This window comes from Acinonyx jubatus, chromosome D4 (genome assembly GCF_027475565.1).
Source record: "Acinonyx jubatus isolate Ajub_Pintada_27869175 chromosome D4, VMU_Ajub_asm_v1.0, whole genome shotgun sequence".
Lineage (NCBI taxonomy): Eukaryota > Metazoa > Chordata > Mammalia > Carnivora > Felidae > Acinonyx > Acinonyx jubatus.
Genome location: NC_069391.1, coordinates 78,659,469 through 78,675,495, shown reverse-complemented (window position 1 = coordinate 78,675,495; position 16,027 = coordinate 78,659,469).

The window sequence follows — 16,027 nt, the reverse complement described above, 5'->3', positions numbered from 1 at the left end:
TTACTCACAAATGCTAAATATTTTATCTGGGGCTAATTAGTAACTTCAGAAGACAGCAAGTGAGTTAAGTTCACTTGGGCTACCATTATGCACAGGCAGCTACGTTGAACAGTGGAAAGTGCCTGCATTTTGTTTTCCTCTGGATATATTTGAGGATGGGGAAACTGACTTTTTGCAAAGCAGTCAAGTGAAATAGTTGGTTAATTGTCAACTTCCTTATTTGAAGACATTTTTGGAAAATGTCTTGCCATTACTGGTTTTTTTTTTTTAATTCTGCTTGTGGATTTTTATTTGTTGACCTTTTTGTTTCTTTAACAGATCCAAATTTTGAATTGGTTGAGAAAACTCACTAGCAAGTAATGTCAAACAAGTACATTTATATTATTATTATTATTATTATTATTTTGGTTTATTTATTTATTTATTTTGAGAGACGGGGGTGGGGGAGGGGCGCTGGGCTCCATCTCATGCACCTGATCATGACCTGAGCTGAAATCAGGAGTCAGATGTTCAACCGACTGAGTCACCTATGCGCCCCTAAACAAATAGACTTAGAAATAATGTGAGGGGTGCCTGGGTGGCTCAGTCGGCTGAATGTCCAAATTCAGCTCAGGTCATGAACTTGCAGTTTGGGAGTTTGAGCCCTGCGTCAGGCTCTGAGCTGCTTCGGATTCTGTGTCTCCCTCTCTCTCTTTTCCTCCCCTGCTCGCACTCTGTCTCTCTCTCAAAAATAAATCAAGATTTAAAAAAATTAAAAAAATAATGTGAGTCATAGTTGAGGTCACTGTACCCCCTTAAGACCTACAGGAGATGGCCTCAATCCTCCTGCCCCTGATTTGTGGAAAGTCTAAGGCATTCCTCAATGATTCTATGAATTTCTGGAGGGCTTACATTCTCCTGGTCAGCTTTGATCTCAAGTTCCTATTCTGCTAAAGTTGTTGAGTTTAGGTATGGTCTTTTCATAAACTATTGCTTTCTTTATTCTGTACGATGTGAATACAATGTAGAACCCAGTCTTTCACCCACCCTCCCTCACCCTTGGTACAGAAACATGGACACACACATACGCACGCGCGCGCGCGCACACACACACACACACACACACACACACCATTCACACAAGGCATTCTTTTTTTTTTAATGTTTATTTTTGAGAGAGAGAGAGAGTTGGGGAGGGGCAGAGAGAGAGAGGGAGACACGGAATTTGAAGCAGGCTCCGGGCTCCCAGCTGTCCACACAGAGCCCAAGGTGGGGCTCGAACTCACCAACCATGAGATCGTGACCTGAGCCGAAATCAGACACTTAACTAGTCCCCCACAAGGCATTCTTACAGGTAGCCAAATTTACTAGAGTTTTGGGAAGGTGAAAGTTATGTAACACAGAATGCAAAAAGCATGATTACAACATTTATCATCTTTGTCCTCAAAAAAAACAAGTCTTTCTTCCTTATCTGCAACAATCTGATGGCCTCTCCCTCTTTCTTCCTTCCTCCCTTAGGTGCCCACTTTTGTTTTTTAAGAGAAAAAAAAATTCCCCTCATTCTCTTTGAGAAAATACTTTAGCCCTTTCAGATGCTTATGAGTCAAGTCATCTTGACTGCATGCAAAAGAAAACCTAACTCAGACTGGTTTATGCAGGAGATTCTATGGGTCTTGTAACTTAAAAATCTAGGGCTAGGTCTTTATTTCAGGCACGGGTGGCTAAGGGACTCTGCTGTGTCAGCAGATCAGCTTTCCTTCTCTCAGTCTGTTGGCTCTCTGCTACTGGCTCCCTCTCAGATGCCTTTTGCTCAGTGTCGTAAAACGATCCTTCACACCTCTTCCAGTGCTTCACACCAGCTGAAAGAGGGGGCCGGCCTCTCCCAGGCTCCGCAGTCAGACTGCACTGCATTGGCTGCCAGTGAGTCACATGCCTGTCCCTCAGCCTATCGTTGTGGGCAAAGGAATGCAGCGTGCTTATTGGCTTAGGCCTAATTCCCATCATCCAACCCTGGAGCTGCTGGGGGCGGGATTAGTCTGACTCAAACCGGGGGTTGGGGGGCGGGGGGAAGGCGTGAGTGGCTCCTCAGAGGGAAACTAGTTAGGAATGCCGAACAGGGGTGAGGGGTCACAGAGCAGTAACCCAAACCAGCAGTATCTGGAACAGGGTTAACCCAGCCTCATACTTAACGTTAGGACCTCCCTCTGAGTATTTAAGGACCACCTGAAGTCTTTATTGTTGTTGTTTTATTTTGAGGAGAGACAGAAAGTTAGCAGGGGAGGGGCAAAGAGAGAGAGGGAGACAGAGGATTCCAAGCAGGCTCCATGATGTCAGCGCAGAGTCCTGTGTGGGGCTCAATCTCCCTAACCGTGAGCTCATGACCTGAGCCGAAATCAGGAATCCAACGCTTAATTTACTGAGCCACCCAGGTGGCCGAGACTCCCTAAAGTCTTAAAAGGATTGCTTGAGGAAGGCCAGTGTGGCTCAGTTGGTTAAGCATCTGACTCTCGATTTTGACTCTGGTCCTGATCTCACGGTTAAGGAGATGGAGCCCTGACGGCGCCAGCACGGAGCCTGCTTGGAATGCTCTGTCTCCGTCTCGCTCTCTGCCCCTCCCCCACTCATCCTCTCTCTCTCTCTCTCTCTCTCTCTCTCTCAAAATAAATAAATAAACATTAAAAAACAACAACCCACAATTGCCTAAATGTGCCTGCCCAATTAAGTCTGTAGACAAAGGTCATCTTCCTACCATTGACAGTTTAGAGTGGGGAAGTTCATTTTTGTAGATACTCCGAAGTGGTCTGCAGGGGCCAAGAATGTTCCGTATCTCGATGGCAGTGGTTATATGGTTGTACACATATGCAAAAATTCATCAAGCTGTACACGTCAGGTGTGTGTATTTTCATATAAGTGTTACTACGCTTCAGTTAATTTTTATCTTTTTAATATCCTGCAAGATGACCAATACACGTCTGTGTGTTCCTTAGTGTGATAGTCAACCCTGTGATCTTCTATTTGCCTTTCTACTAAGTGTATTTACTCAGAGGTGAAGACGTAGCCTGGCTGAGGCCCTTATGGTAGGAAACCCAATAAGAATTAGGGGGTCAAGTCCTAATTGGTATTAATATGGGTGTATTTGCCTGAAGTCTCTTCTGGGACGTAATATATCCCTCAGATCATATGTCAACATAAGAGACATTTAGAGACTGAGGATAACCTGAAAGAAGATGACTACGATAAGGCTTCTAAACCTTTCCCCAAATGATTCAGGTAGACATATTCAGAAAGATAACTTGTCTTCTATCATAAACAAAGCTAATCAGAGTCATTAGTCTTCGGGAAAACCACCACATTTGCTGTTCCTTTCGAGAAGGGTTATAATGAGCCTAGGATTGGAGATCTGTGTTCGAGTTCTGCCCCCGTCCTTTACTAGCTGTGTGACTGTGGGCAGGTCACTTAACTGTGACTGAGCTTTGGTTCTCCATCTATAAAAGAATGATAATAAGCAATATTCCCCTCCTTCCGGGCTGCTCTGAGAAATAGATGACACACACAAGCAGCGTTTGGAAAACAGGGAAGTCTCGTTATTATTTTGGCCCCCACTCCTATTTCCTTTAACAGCATTAATCACTTTTTTTTTTAATTTTCAGTGCCTCTTTTGAACTTATCTTCTTAGGCACCCTCCTGAAGGGATCTTTTTCTTCATAATTACTCCTAAGGTTAAGTGACTACCAGGATTTGATTCAGCAGCCCCTTCCATCCGGCCAATTCATCAGGACACCTTGCCTGAGTTTCATCTTGCTATTTTCTGTTTCCGCATCTGCATATAGCTTCTTCCTGTCTTTCTGGATCTTTTGCAGTTCTATCTTCTAATTCCCTCTGCTTACAATATTATCCTGCTTTGAAATCTCATTATCAACTGCGGCCAACAGGGGGAAGGACAGAGTTTCTTGATTTCTTTTAGTAAATTTCAATTACTGTAAACTTCTTCGGTTACATAAGTGAGATGAGTAAGAAATGATGGCTGATGGTACAGAGAAAGTGGAGTTTTCTTTTTGAGAGGTGGGATTACTCTCACATAAGGAAGAGCTTGCTGTTTTTCAGAAACGACTGGAGAGAGTGATGAGAGAGGGGAGTCAGAGTTGTTAGAATATTTGAGAGATTAGCTTAGATCCACATCTGGAGTACCTGCTATTTAGAAGGCATTGTTTTAGGTTCTTACATTTCTTATCCAATTTGATCCTTGCCACCTTTCTACAGGTTCGCTGTTGTTTTCTCACTTTTACAAATGTTGAGACTGAGGTTAGCTCGTACAAAGTCACACAGCAGGTTAGTTGGAAATGATCTATTTGGATGCAGTCGTATCAAAATACAAAGCTAATACTTCTTCCAAAAACTATTCTTCAGTGGTCCTTGTCTTGTAGAGTTTGGTGGGTCTACAACCGGGTAAATATAAGAGATAAGCTTTGGTAATAGAATACTGACTTGCTAGCCACATGGCTTATGTCTGGGATATATTCCCTTTTTATAGGAGTGTAAAATCAGGGGGCGGCTGGGTGGCTCAGTCGGTTAAATGTCTGACTTTGGCTCAGGGCGTGATCTCACAGTTTGTGTGTTCCAGCCCCACGTCAGGCTCTGGGCTGACGGCTTGGAGCCTGGAGCCTGCTTCAGATTCTATGTCCCCCTCTCTCTGCCCCTCCCCTGCTCATTGTCTTTCTCTCTCAAAAATAAATAAATATTTTTCTAAAAAAGAGTGCAAATGAGGAAGTAAGAAGAGAAGGACGAAAGGGAGGGAGGGAGGAAGGAAGACAAATGGTCCCTTTTTCTGCTTCTACTGAGGACTGCTCAAAAATAATAATAATTTTTAAAATACTGGTCTTACATTGCTTTGGTAGAAAGTTCTGTTACTTTTAAAGAAGGTATCTCAGAAAATGGGTTATTAGATGTAGGAATGGGCCACCCAGCAATTAATAGAATTAACCTTAATGAAAATTATCATGTCTAAGGTGTACCTAAGATCAATGATGGCCAGATTCAAGGACAACAGGGATTTGACTCAAAAGCCTGCGGGGCAACTATAATTTTATAATGTAATTACTTCTTTTAGTATTAATTTAAATGTAGTCCAATTGAAAGCTTTGAGAAGACCATCTGAGTATGGCCTCATGGGGACACATCTGTTTGCAGACCCAAACGGCTAGAACGACACAGTTATCAACATTTAAACACACTAACGTGAACATGAATAACATTACTGAGACACTGAGATATACACAGATACTTGTTTGTGAAGTTAGCATATTGCTAGGAAACATGTATGATTAAAAGGAAATAAGAGGGCCTTACAAGTTTGTTCATTCTTTCAGAAAAATAGACATTGTTTTTCACTACAAAGTCAACGGTGATCCTTTTCCTTGACTCAGAGACCCTGCTGGAGCATTACTAGGTCAGAGAGTGACTCAGATTTATGGTCCAAACAAGTTCCGGATTTGAGCAGCGCTATGCATCAGCTCTCATGGCCCTGCTGGTGAATCATAGCAGCTACCCCTACATTCCTGGGACCTTTTTCAGCTCCGCTCAGCTGTGATTCCCCAGATCCATTGCTCAAGATTAACAGAATATAACACACGAAGATCAGAGGTCAGCTTTGAAATACAAAAGCATCATGCCCAAATGTCAAAAACAAGGTCAGCAATAAATCATATTGGAAAGAAGCAGAAGGTCATAAATAGAAGACAAGAGATTATAAATCATAATTCACAACACGGAGCACCACCATCCTAAGAGAATGGACTAAAAAGTAACAACAACAGCTAAGACAATGACCGCAAATAACGCAGGTCAGCAATCTGAAGTTTAGAAGGAAAAGACCAGAAATGTTCCAAGGGTCCAGAGGAAAGGGCAAAGGGCACAGGTCACAGGATTAGACAGACTAACTGGGTATCAAAACAATGTTTGTTGGCTTGCTCATTGTTTTTCATTCTGGAAAATGCCAAATCTCTAGTTATTAGACTTTTTGTTGGTTCTTGGAAGTCACTCTAGAAGTGCAGAGTCACTTAGAGGACCCTAAGAATAAAATCTCATGTGCTTAATTAAAGACATCCCTAATATCTTGGAGGCAAAATGCTGAAAATCTTAGAGTAAGAAGGGTAAACTTACATCACATTCTTCTGGTACCACTCAGCAATGCTAAAATATCATCCAGACTTTTTTCAACATGTAAGAGCATATCCTTGACATGAAGAGAAGAATGATTTTACTCTAAATCAGAGATAAGCCACAACCACAAATCTCACTGTCAGCTTTCTTGGTCAATTGCAAAGCTAACGATGGTTTAAAATTACTAATGACCATACATCATGTTTTTCTTGCGATGAAACATAATTACAATGCGTTAATGCTTACAAATCACATTGAGGTTCTCGACGAGGTGAAGTGAAAAGAAGTAAATAAATATTACATAAATAAGTAATTATACAAGCAATTAATGCCTCTCAAATTGTGGATTGTAAATTTGAAAACACTAATTGCCTTACAGGACTGAGGCCCGCACACAACATGGGAAGGGTTGCTGTTTAGAGTGAAATCAATCCCTCTGTGATTTGACTTTCAGATCAAGTGAAACAGAAAGAAGAAAATGAGGTTCTAATCTATTTGATTTTTTCATACTGATGGAGACATTATGTATTAGTTGAATATAGTTGACTTAAGGATACGGGCAAGGGAATGTGTATGATCTTTTTCTTTTTTGTGGTCATATACAGTTAGTGCGTGCAAAAAGCTTTTAAATAGATTTAAAATATCTGATGGCCAGAACAGTCAGAAAGAAATATATGTGGGAGTAACTCAGTCTTTGAATCACATTCAGATGAGATGTAAACATTAGATATTTTAAATACCCACATGTAATTATTGAAAACTCAATTTTTGTATTTTCTTTTTTTAGGTGTAATATTTTAATCTTTCATGAATAGGAAGAAAAATGGGGAAAAACGGGGAGTGGCAAATCACATTTTTAGTTACTAAGTCTTTTCAAACCGAAGCTTTGGCAACTCAGTATTCCAGATCATTTTGGGAGTTTTAAATATTAAGACAAGAATCCAGTTTGCCATACAATACGAAGCATTTGGGAATATCAGAAGCTTACTGTTCCCCCATTCAACAATTCTCTAGAGATTCACCTGTAACAACTAGAAGTAGGAAAATTTTTCTTTATTCTCATTTGACTGCTTGAAAATGACTTAAGGTAAAATACCTTGAAATTGCCCTAGAATCAAAGGGGTTTTCTTTGTAGCTTTTCACAAAAATAACTGCACAGGTTATTATTCAAACCCAAACGAGCTTTGAACCTGGGCCCAGATCAAACAATAAGAAATTTGGCCCTATTTTATTGGCTTCTTTATACTCTACTATATTTTCTGAATTTCCTACGATGGACATATATCACTTTTATAATCAAAAGAAAACATCCCATAAAGAAGTTTAGTTCAGATGAAACACGCTCAGGGCCCATAGAAATGAGAAAATAGGCTGGAGCCCATGGTGTGAGTTCTTACAAGCATCACCGTGGGAGTCTGTGCACAGTTTTAAGAACTATTCCTTATGTTTAGTAACAAACACTTGGATGATGTAGATGATGGAACTATTACTCCCACCCAGCCCCCTTACCGATGAGCAATGAACGATGTGTACACTTACATAATTTTCTTCTGCACGGAGGTTAAAAAGTAAATGTCTAGCTGCATTATAAACAACACGAAGGCTGCTTTAAATAAATCTGAAGCTGAGTTTGCTCTGGACAGTGTTAAGCCATCTGAGATTTCTGCTAGGGAGAGGCTGTCAGGCCCATCAAAGGCAGCAAGGATGAGCTTCTCAACTGAAAATTATTGTTTTCAGGAGTATAAAGAGAGGCAACACGGTCTCATAAAAATTTGGAGTGATCAAAGCAGCACAATACAGGAGCCTCTAGATTTAACACCCACTCTGATATTTACAAGCTCTGTGACCCCGGGCCATTTGCCTAACCTCTCTGAGCCTTTGTTTTCATTTACAAAATGGCTATGTTAATAATAGAACCTGTTTGGAGGGTTATTGGAACGATTAAACTAGGTAAATTGTTTGTAGGATATCCACCAGCACATGGTAGATAACTTTTATGGAAACCTATATGGTCTACTCCCCTTATATGACAGTAGTATTAAATGAAGAGCAGCATCTGAATGTTTTAAAATGTATTTATCACACAGTAGACTATGCTGGACGCACCGGGTTCCCTTACCTTCATGCTAAGAGAATTATCTGTGTAGAACCTTCAATCGGGCCCTAAAATGATGCCACCTAAGTAGCTACTCACCCTAGACATGGCATGTAGAATTTCCTTGTACAAAATTAGAGAGAGCTTATGTTTGTCGTTAAGGTGTTGGAAGGAGTCCTAGAGGGGAAATCATGCGCCACTGGCAGATAAGAATCTGCTTATAATATGTATGATAAACCATTCCCAAATGTTCACTTGGAGTGAGAGAGTTGCTAACAAGTTGCCCCTGATGCATTTCTCACCACCACCCTATGCAGCAGGCACTGCTTTAATCTCTGGAGAAGATTGAAGCTCAGAGAGGTTAATAACTTTCTCACTGTCATCCAGTGAGTAAACAAGAGACGGGGCACTTCAGCGTCTAACCATAAATGGGAACATCCATTTATTTGAGAAAAAACCCTGTTAGTCTCACCCTTTTTAGAAACGGTGGTGGGGAGGAAATAAACCCGCAGAGGAAGGGAGGAATAAGGAGGAAAAATTCAGCCAGCCGTTTCTTTTGTTGGAGGACAGAACCAACCACAATTGCCCAAGAAGCCAAATCGGACACTGGGGTGCAAAGACAATCTTCTAGGGAATCCAAAGAGAGGTTATGCCTTCAAAAGGGGTGAGCGGTGGCTTGGTTCCCAACCCCCCCTCCCCCCGCCTTCTCCCCTCAAACCTGTTTGTCTCTGGGAAATGAAACAGTTTTGGTTTGCAAGCTGTCGCCAGGGAGTGGGGCAAGACTTTGTGTAACAAACAAGAGCGACTGCCAGAGCCCCCAGCCAGCCTCTCCGGGGCCAGACTGCCAAGGAAACCTGGCGTTGTGACAACAAGGTCCATTCAGCACGACCAGTGGTCACTGAGGAGCGGCTTTGGGAAGGACAGCCATGTGAGGCTCAGCAGGGGAAGAGTGCCACCTCCCAGTAGTGAATTGTGTAAGCTCTTAAAATCCCTCCAGCCTGGAACACCTGGAAATAAGTACAATTGTGTGTGTGTGTGTGTGTGTGTGTGTGCGCACACATGCACAGAATTTTCTAGGAAAAAGGTTTAGAGCTTTCAGCAAATTCCTAAGAGCCCGCGACCCTCACGGGAGAAACCACAGTCAGGAGGAGCATATGTTCTGATCTTCCAGAAAAGAACACCAAGCTCACCAACTTTTATTTCTGGAGCAACTGAGCCCAGGCTGTCAGCCCACTTTCCTCTTGCAAAACCCTAAGGCACTTAAAAGAGACCACAGGGGTAAAAAAATCACTCAACCCCTTTTTTAATCTAAACCTAATCCTCCTTAAACCTTGCCTGACCCAGGCTACCAGGAATCCTGCCATTGCCAAATGATACGATGTTTATTCGGCTCAGGTCTCAGCCTGCTGCTCCTGATCCACAAAATCAAAGAGGGACGTGTCAGCCACCACCTGCTGATGAATGAGTAAACAAAGGGCCAGTCAAGAAAGAGGAGGACCAGTGTTTGAGGACAATGCCCTTGTGTAGTTCTGGCTCAAATAAGGGCACAGCTCCTAAGGAACAGGCCTGAGACATGCATAAATGCTGTGCCCGGAAGCCTGGGGACAGCTGTTCCTAATACGCCCTTTGCCCCTGCTGCCCCCTAAAACTACAGTAGGGCGCCAGTGACACGGTGCCCCCTTTCCCAGAAGTGGGCAAAATTACACTTTGTGAACCCGATAGGTTTGTGTCACAAGAGTGCTCTCCAAGGTATTCGCCCAGAAGCCTCAGGTCAGTAAGAGTGATGGAGAGCTCAGAAGGCATGGCCTGACCCCCATCTTACTGGAGCAGCTGTTTTGATCCGCTTTATATCTGGGGGATCTGAAAGAGGTTTCGGGGGAGGGAGTTCTGTTGTTAAAAATAGAATGTTTGTAATACACTCCTGAAATATCAGATTTGGTACATCCATACCCAAGACGGGCTGAAATGAAATAGGTCTTCTAGATCCTGAGACCCAGCAAGCTGGTTTTATTCTTGATGTTCTCTGCTTCCCTTCTCCGAACCGATGCCTCCTTATAACTCTTTCCATGTGTGTTCAAATCAGCATCGTCCTCCCAGTAATGGCTGTGAGAGGGACAGCTAACGTTTTTCTATTGTGTGACAGGTGATGTGCTGGGCATTTACTGGTCCCTCGGCAGCCCTTTGAGCAGACAGTCACTGTCCTCAGTTCAGCCGAAAACAGTGAAACAGAAACACAAGAGTTATAACCAAAACATCAGCAACCACCGCTTGCCCAGTGCTCGTAAGTGGCGGACCAGACCATAGCCCAGATGGTAACTCAGAGCCTGAGCTCTTACTCAATGCATAGTGTCACCTGTCATGTTTGAGCATGGTGTGTGTGTGTGTGTGTGTGTGTGTGTGTGTGTAAATCAGATGTGTGTTATTTTTACATCTTAAACATAAATAAAGTCTGAAGGTAAAAATAGGAAGAAAAAAACATCGCCCATCATTCTACCGTTCCAAGACTATCAACTGTTCGCATTTGGCCATATTTCTTTTCAGTCTATTTTTACGCATAATTTCTAGCTGTGCACATTTAAGAAAACAGCTCTGATTATCTATGCATATTTTATTTTGCTTTTGTCATTTAATGTGACAACATGTTGATGTTTTTAAAAACACTGCAAATTCTCTCTCATTTTTACTGGCTTAATAATAGTCTCCTAGGTGGAGCTATTCACTTTAACAAACACTTATTGAGGATGTAATTGTGTCCTAGACCTTATGCTAGGCCCTAGGAATACTGGTTTGTTTGTTTTTTCTTCAAGGAACTAGTCTAATGTCGGCCAAATAAGGCACATAGATAACTATATAGTTGTAAGAATAGCGAACACTACTGAACATATACCATGTTTGAGACACCATTCACATGAACTCACTGAATTCTCACAGCAACCTATGAGCTGCGATGATCTCTGCTCTTTTTTTTCCCCTTTTTTATGAGGTTTAATAGTACCTCCCTCATAGGCACAGAGTGAGGTTTTATTTTTTTTTAATGTTTATTTATTTATCTTGAGAGAGAGAGCAAGAGAGCAGGGGTGGGGTAGAGAGAGAGGGGGAGAAAGAGAATCCCAAACAGGCTCCACACTGTCAGCTCAGAGCCCTACTTGGGGCTCGATCTCATGAACCATGAGATCATGACCTGAGCCAAAATCAAGAGTCCGACCCTCAACCAACTGAGCCCCACGGGTGCCACTCTGCTCTTTTGATAGGTGTCAAGACTGAGGCATATCTTGATAGCAAGATAGCGTTTCCAGATATAGTAGGTAGAAGGTGCTTGAAGATGTCCACCACCTTATCCCCAGAATTTGTGAATATTACTCTATATAGAAATTACCTGTAAGGTAAAATAGTAAAACGTAACATTACCTTAATTGGAAAAGGAACTTTGTAGGTGTGATTAAGCTAAGGGTTTTGAGAGGGGAAGATTGCCCTGGATTTTCTGGGTAGGCCTGTTCTCATCACAGGGTGATTTATAAGAGGGAGACAGCAATATCAGGGTCAGAGGAGATGTGACAATGAAACCACAGGTGTGAGAGTCTGTACGTATGGGGGAGAGAGAGCGAGTGGGAGGGAGGGACTAGAAGATGCTACAGAGTGGACCCTGAAGATGGGGGAAGGGGCCATGATCCAAGGAAGGTAGGAGGCCTTCAGAAGCTAGAAAAGACAATGAGACAGATTCTCCCCCTGGAACTTCCAGAAGGAACACAGCCATACCATCACCTTGATTTTAGGACTTGTATCTTCCGCAACTGTATGATAATAAGTTTATGTTGTTTTAAGCCACCAAGTCTGTGATAATTTGTTAAAGCAGCCATAGGAAACCAATACACTAGGGTTCAAACCCAGGCAGCTTGACTCTAGAGCCGTTATTCTTAACTACGGTAGTACGTGCTGGGCAAGGCGTGCCCAGTGTGCTGTAAAAGCCCAGAGAAAGGACACCCAGCAGAGTGTTAGGCAGAGACAAGAGGATGACAGCCTGAATCTTCCAAACTGAGCACAAATTGTGAAGAAAGCGAAGGATGAGAAATTGAATTAACGTAGGAAGATATCCGTGATATCAGAAGTGGAAAAACATTCTAATACTATGTATAATAATCTTCCCATTTCTGTTTAAAAATACACACAAGTGTTTATTCATCAGCATATGTGCAGATGATACAGTCCCATAGTTATCTCCGAGGAGTGCCTTTGTGGGTAACTGTAAGGGGAGATTTTCACTGTTTACTTATAAATCTTCATGTTATTTGAAAATATCACCCCAAATGTATGTGGGGTTAATTTTTTGTGTGTGAAATAAAGTATATATAACATACCTTTTTTTTTTTAAGTTGGAGGAAATGCTATGCCTCGCTGGGATATAAATATTTGTGGATAGAGCTTTGTGCTTCTGTGGGATGATTTCCTTAGTGTGGAAAATTCCTGGAGGTAGAATTGCTGAATCAATGGGCAGAAACATTTGGAAAACATATGTATTAAAAAATAACGGAAATAGTACTCAGTCAGTAAGCTAAAATGAAACGTAGGAGGAGGAAATGGATGTATAACCCGGTGAGCAGACGACATGGTAGTTTTCTCCTCCTGTGTGGAGGCTGATACATTGGATACTAGTTCCCTGGGGCTGCCCTGGCAAAGTACCACAGATTAGGTAGCTGAAACAACAGAAATTTCTTTTCTCGTAATTCTAGGGGCCAGATGTCCAAGATCAAGGTGTCTAGAGGGTTGGTTCTTCCTGAGGGCTCTCTCCTTGACTTGTAGATGCTGTTCTTCCTGTGCCTTCTTCATATGGCATTTTTTTTCTGGGCATGTCTGTGTCCTAATTTCCTCTTCTTCTAAGGACATCAGATGGCTTGGATTAGGGCCCATCCTAATGACTTCATTTTAACTTAATTACCTCTGTAAAGGCGCTACCTTCAAGAAAGATACTGCATTCTGACGTACAGGATATTAGGACATCAACATATGAATTTGGCAGGGGGACATAATTAAGCCCATACCACATGAAAAGAAAGCTCTAGAGGAATGAATCAATACCCATGAAGAGAATTTCTGTTCACTCCGAGAAGGAAGCTTTGTAATGTCTTAACATTTTCCATAATGGAATAGAGCTAAAGAATGAGCACCATGGTTATGCTGGTTATAGGTTCCCTGTTTCTTCCCAGCCCTGCCCCAGTGCCTGTCCTGATCAGCTGGGCTGAGCCGAATGCAAACTGCATAGACTCTTTCCTGACTTTTCTCTTTGGGAACCTAAACCCGAATCTGCTCTAAACAATGACATGACTCTTTCCTAGTAGCCACTGTGGTTCCACTTTGCCTCTGTAATCTATCTCCAAAGACAGCATGAGAAGGGGGAGAATAAATCATCAACAGGAAGAGGGTTTGGCCCCTTCCCCCTCCCAATAAAATGTCACTGCGACTTCTTTGTGCCCTTTGTCTGTCCTTGATCCAGATCAGAAATCTCTTGGAGTGGGAAAAGAGGGTAAGGGTGGAATCCTGAGCTCTTTTTTTTTTTTTTTTTTTTTTTTTTAGGATTAGAATACGTCACCAGTAAGAGGTTTATAGAGTTTAACTCAGGAGTCATAAAACACTTCAGTAAAAAACTAGATAGGAAACATTTTAGCATTGCAGGCCACAGGATTATTGCCGAGTATTCAATTCTGTCATGTGGCACCAAACCAGCCACAGAAAAACATAAAAAAAAAAAAAAAATCACTGTTGTGTTCCAATAAAACTTTATTTACCAAACAAGCAGTGGGCCATTACTCCAGGAAATGGAAAATATTTACTAGGTTGAACAAAAGTATGTAGTGGGCCCAGAATGATCAACTGTGAATTGTATAAATTTCCTTCTTGATTGATTAAATAAATTACGTAGTATTGAGTGTAACTTAGGTATTTCTGTTTTTTTTCCTCAACACATTTTGTTCATTTCCTATGATAAAGAAGGGGGCTTCAAAAGTTAGTTTAGTAATAACATGTTTCTGAACCTGAACTTTAGTTTTTTAAAAACGTTTTGCTACATAATGCTTAGGTTAAATCTGACACAGAGGTGACACAATCAGATGCTATAGTTACAAAATAAGGGCCAGAGATAAAGGACAGAATAAGTCCCATTGACTTGGTGTTTCATCCTGTCATTCATTTAACCAATATTTGCATATGTGCTGTGTGTAAGTCACTGGAGTGAGTGCTTTAGAGAATTCTTCAAAGTCACCGGTAGTTCTCTCCAAATCAAGTGAGAAAAGAAGACTCCTGGCCATGGGTGATTAGCCTGGGGGAGAGCACCTGACCACATTAGAACAAGCAGACTGTTCCTGTGGAATTTGAATCTGAAATGGAATGCCATGGCAGGAAGAGCCTGGAGCTGCTTCACCAAGGAGATAGTTCGTTTGTTCCTGCCGCTGAGCTACGTGGAGTTGCCCCCTTTTCAAGGTTGTTTGGTTGGTGAAGGAGACCGATAAGAAGTAATATTGAAAAAGGAGGTGGGGGTCAGCTGTGGTGAACCTTCACAACCAGAGGGAGGAGCCTGAATTACACCTTATAGGTAACAAATATCCTATGATACCACGACTGATTCGAGTGGGTTAACAACCAACCCGGCAAGCTCAGTTTCCGCATCCACAAAGTGCCAACCACCAACCTGGGTTATGCTAGATGGAGGGAACACCGAAGATCTGGAGCGTTTGGCACTCCTTCAGGTCTGCCAGTTCCAGTGCTATAGAGCAGAAATTCTCCACCTCAGCACTAGTGACATTTGCGCTGGATAGTTCTTTGTTGGGGCTGCCTGGTGCATTGTAGGACACTCAGCAGCATCTTTGGCCTCTCCTCACTAGCTACCACGCAGCTGAGTTACAACAGATACAAAAGTCACGTGTCCAGACGTTGCCACACGTCCCCTGGAGGACTGTATGGGTCCCTCTTGCCGCTGTGACGAATTACAAGAAAATTAGTGCCTTAAAACGATCCAAACATCTTCTCTTACAATTCTGGAAGTTAGAAGTACAAAATAAGTCCTATGGATCTACAATCAAGTTGTTGGCACGGCTGGTTCCTTCCGGGGACTCTGAGGGAAGAATCTGTTTCCTTGCCTTTTTTGGCTCCTGGTGGCCACCTGTACACCTTGCGTAGTGGCCCCTTCCTCCAACTTCAAAGCACACCACTCCAATCTTGGCTTCTGGCTTCACGTGACCTTCTCCCCCACTCTCACTCTCCTGCCTCCTTCTTGTAAAGATCTTAAAAGGCTCCATTGGGTGATCTGGACTACACAAATTAATCTCCCCATCTCAAGATCCTTAACTCAATCTCATCTGCAAAGTCTCTTGCCACGTAAGGTAATGTTCCTAAGTTTGGGGGCTTAGGACCTAGACATATTTGGGGGTCGGCCTGCCACAGGAGCAAAATCACCCCACGTTGAGAGCTCCTTATCTAGAAGAATAGGGTCAGCTGACCTAGATTTGAGTCCCAAATCATCCCTGCCTACCAGCTGTGTGGCATCGTTCCCTCATCGGTAAATGGGGCTGGTGGTAGTATTTATCCCATGGGATTAATAATATATGAACTGAAACACAGAAAGCCATTGTCAAAGTTTTGGGCATACGGTGCTCAATACACATTAGTTATTAAAAACAAAAGTAAAGGGTCTTCTGGGTGGCTCAGTCAGTTAAGCCTCCAACTCTTGATCTCAGTTCAGGTCTTGATCTCAGGATTGGGAGTTCAAATCTCACATTGGCCTCCACACTGGGCATGAAATAATAC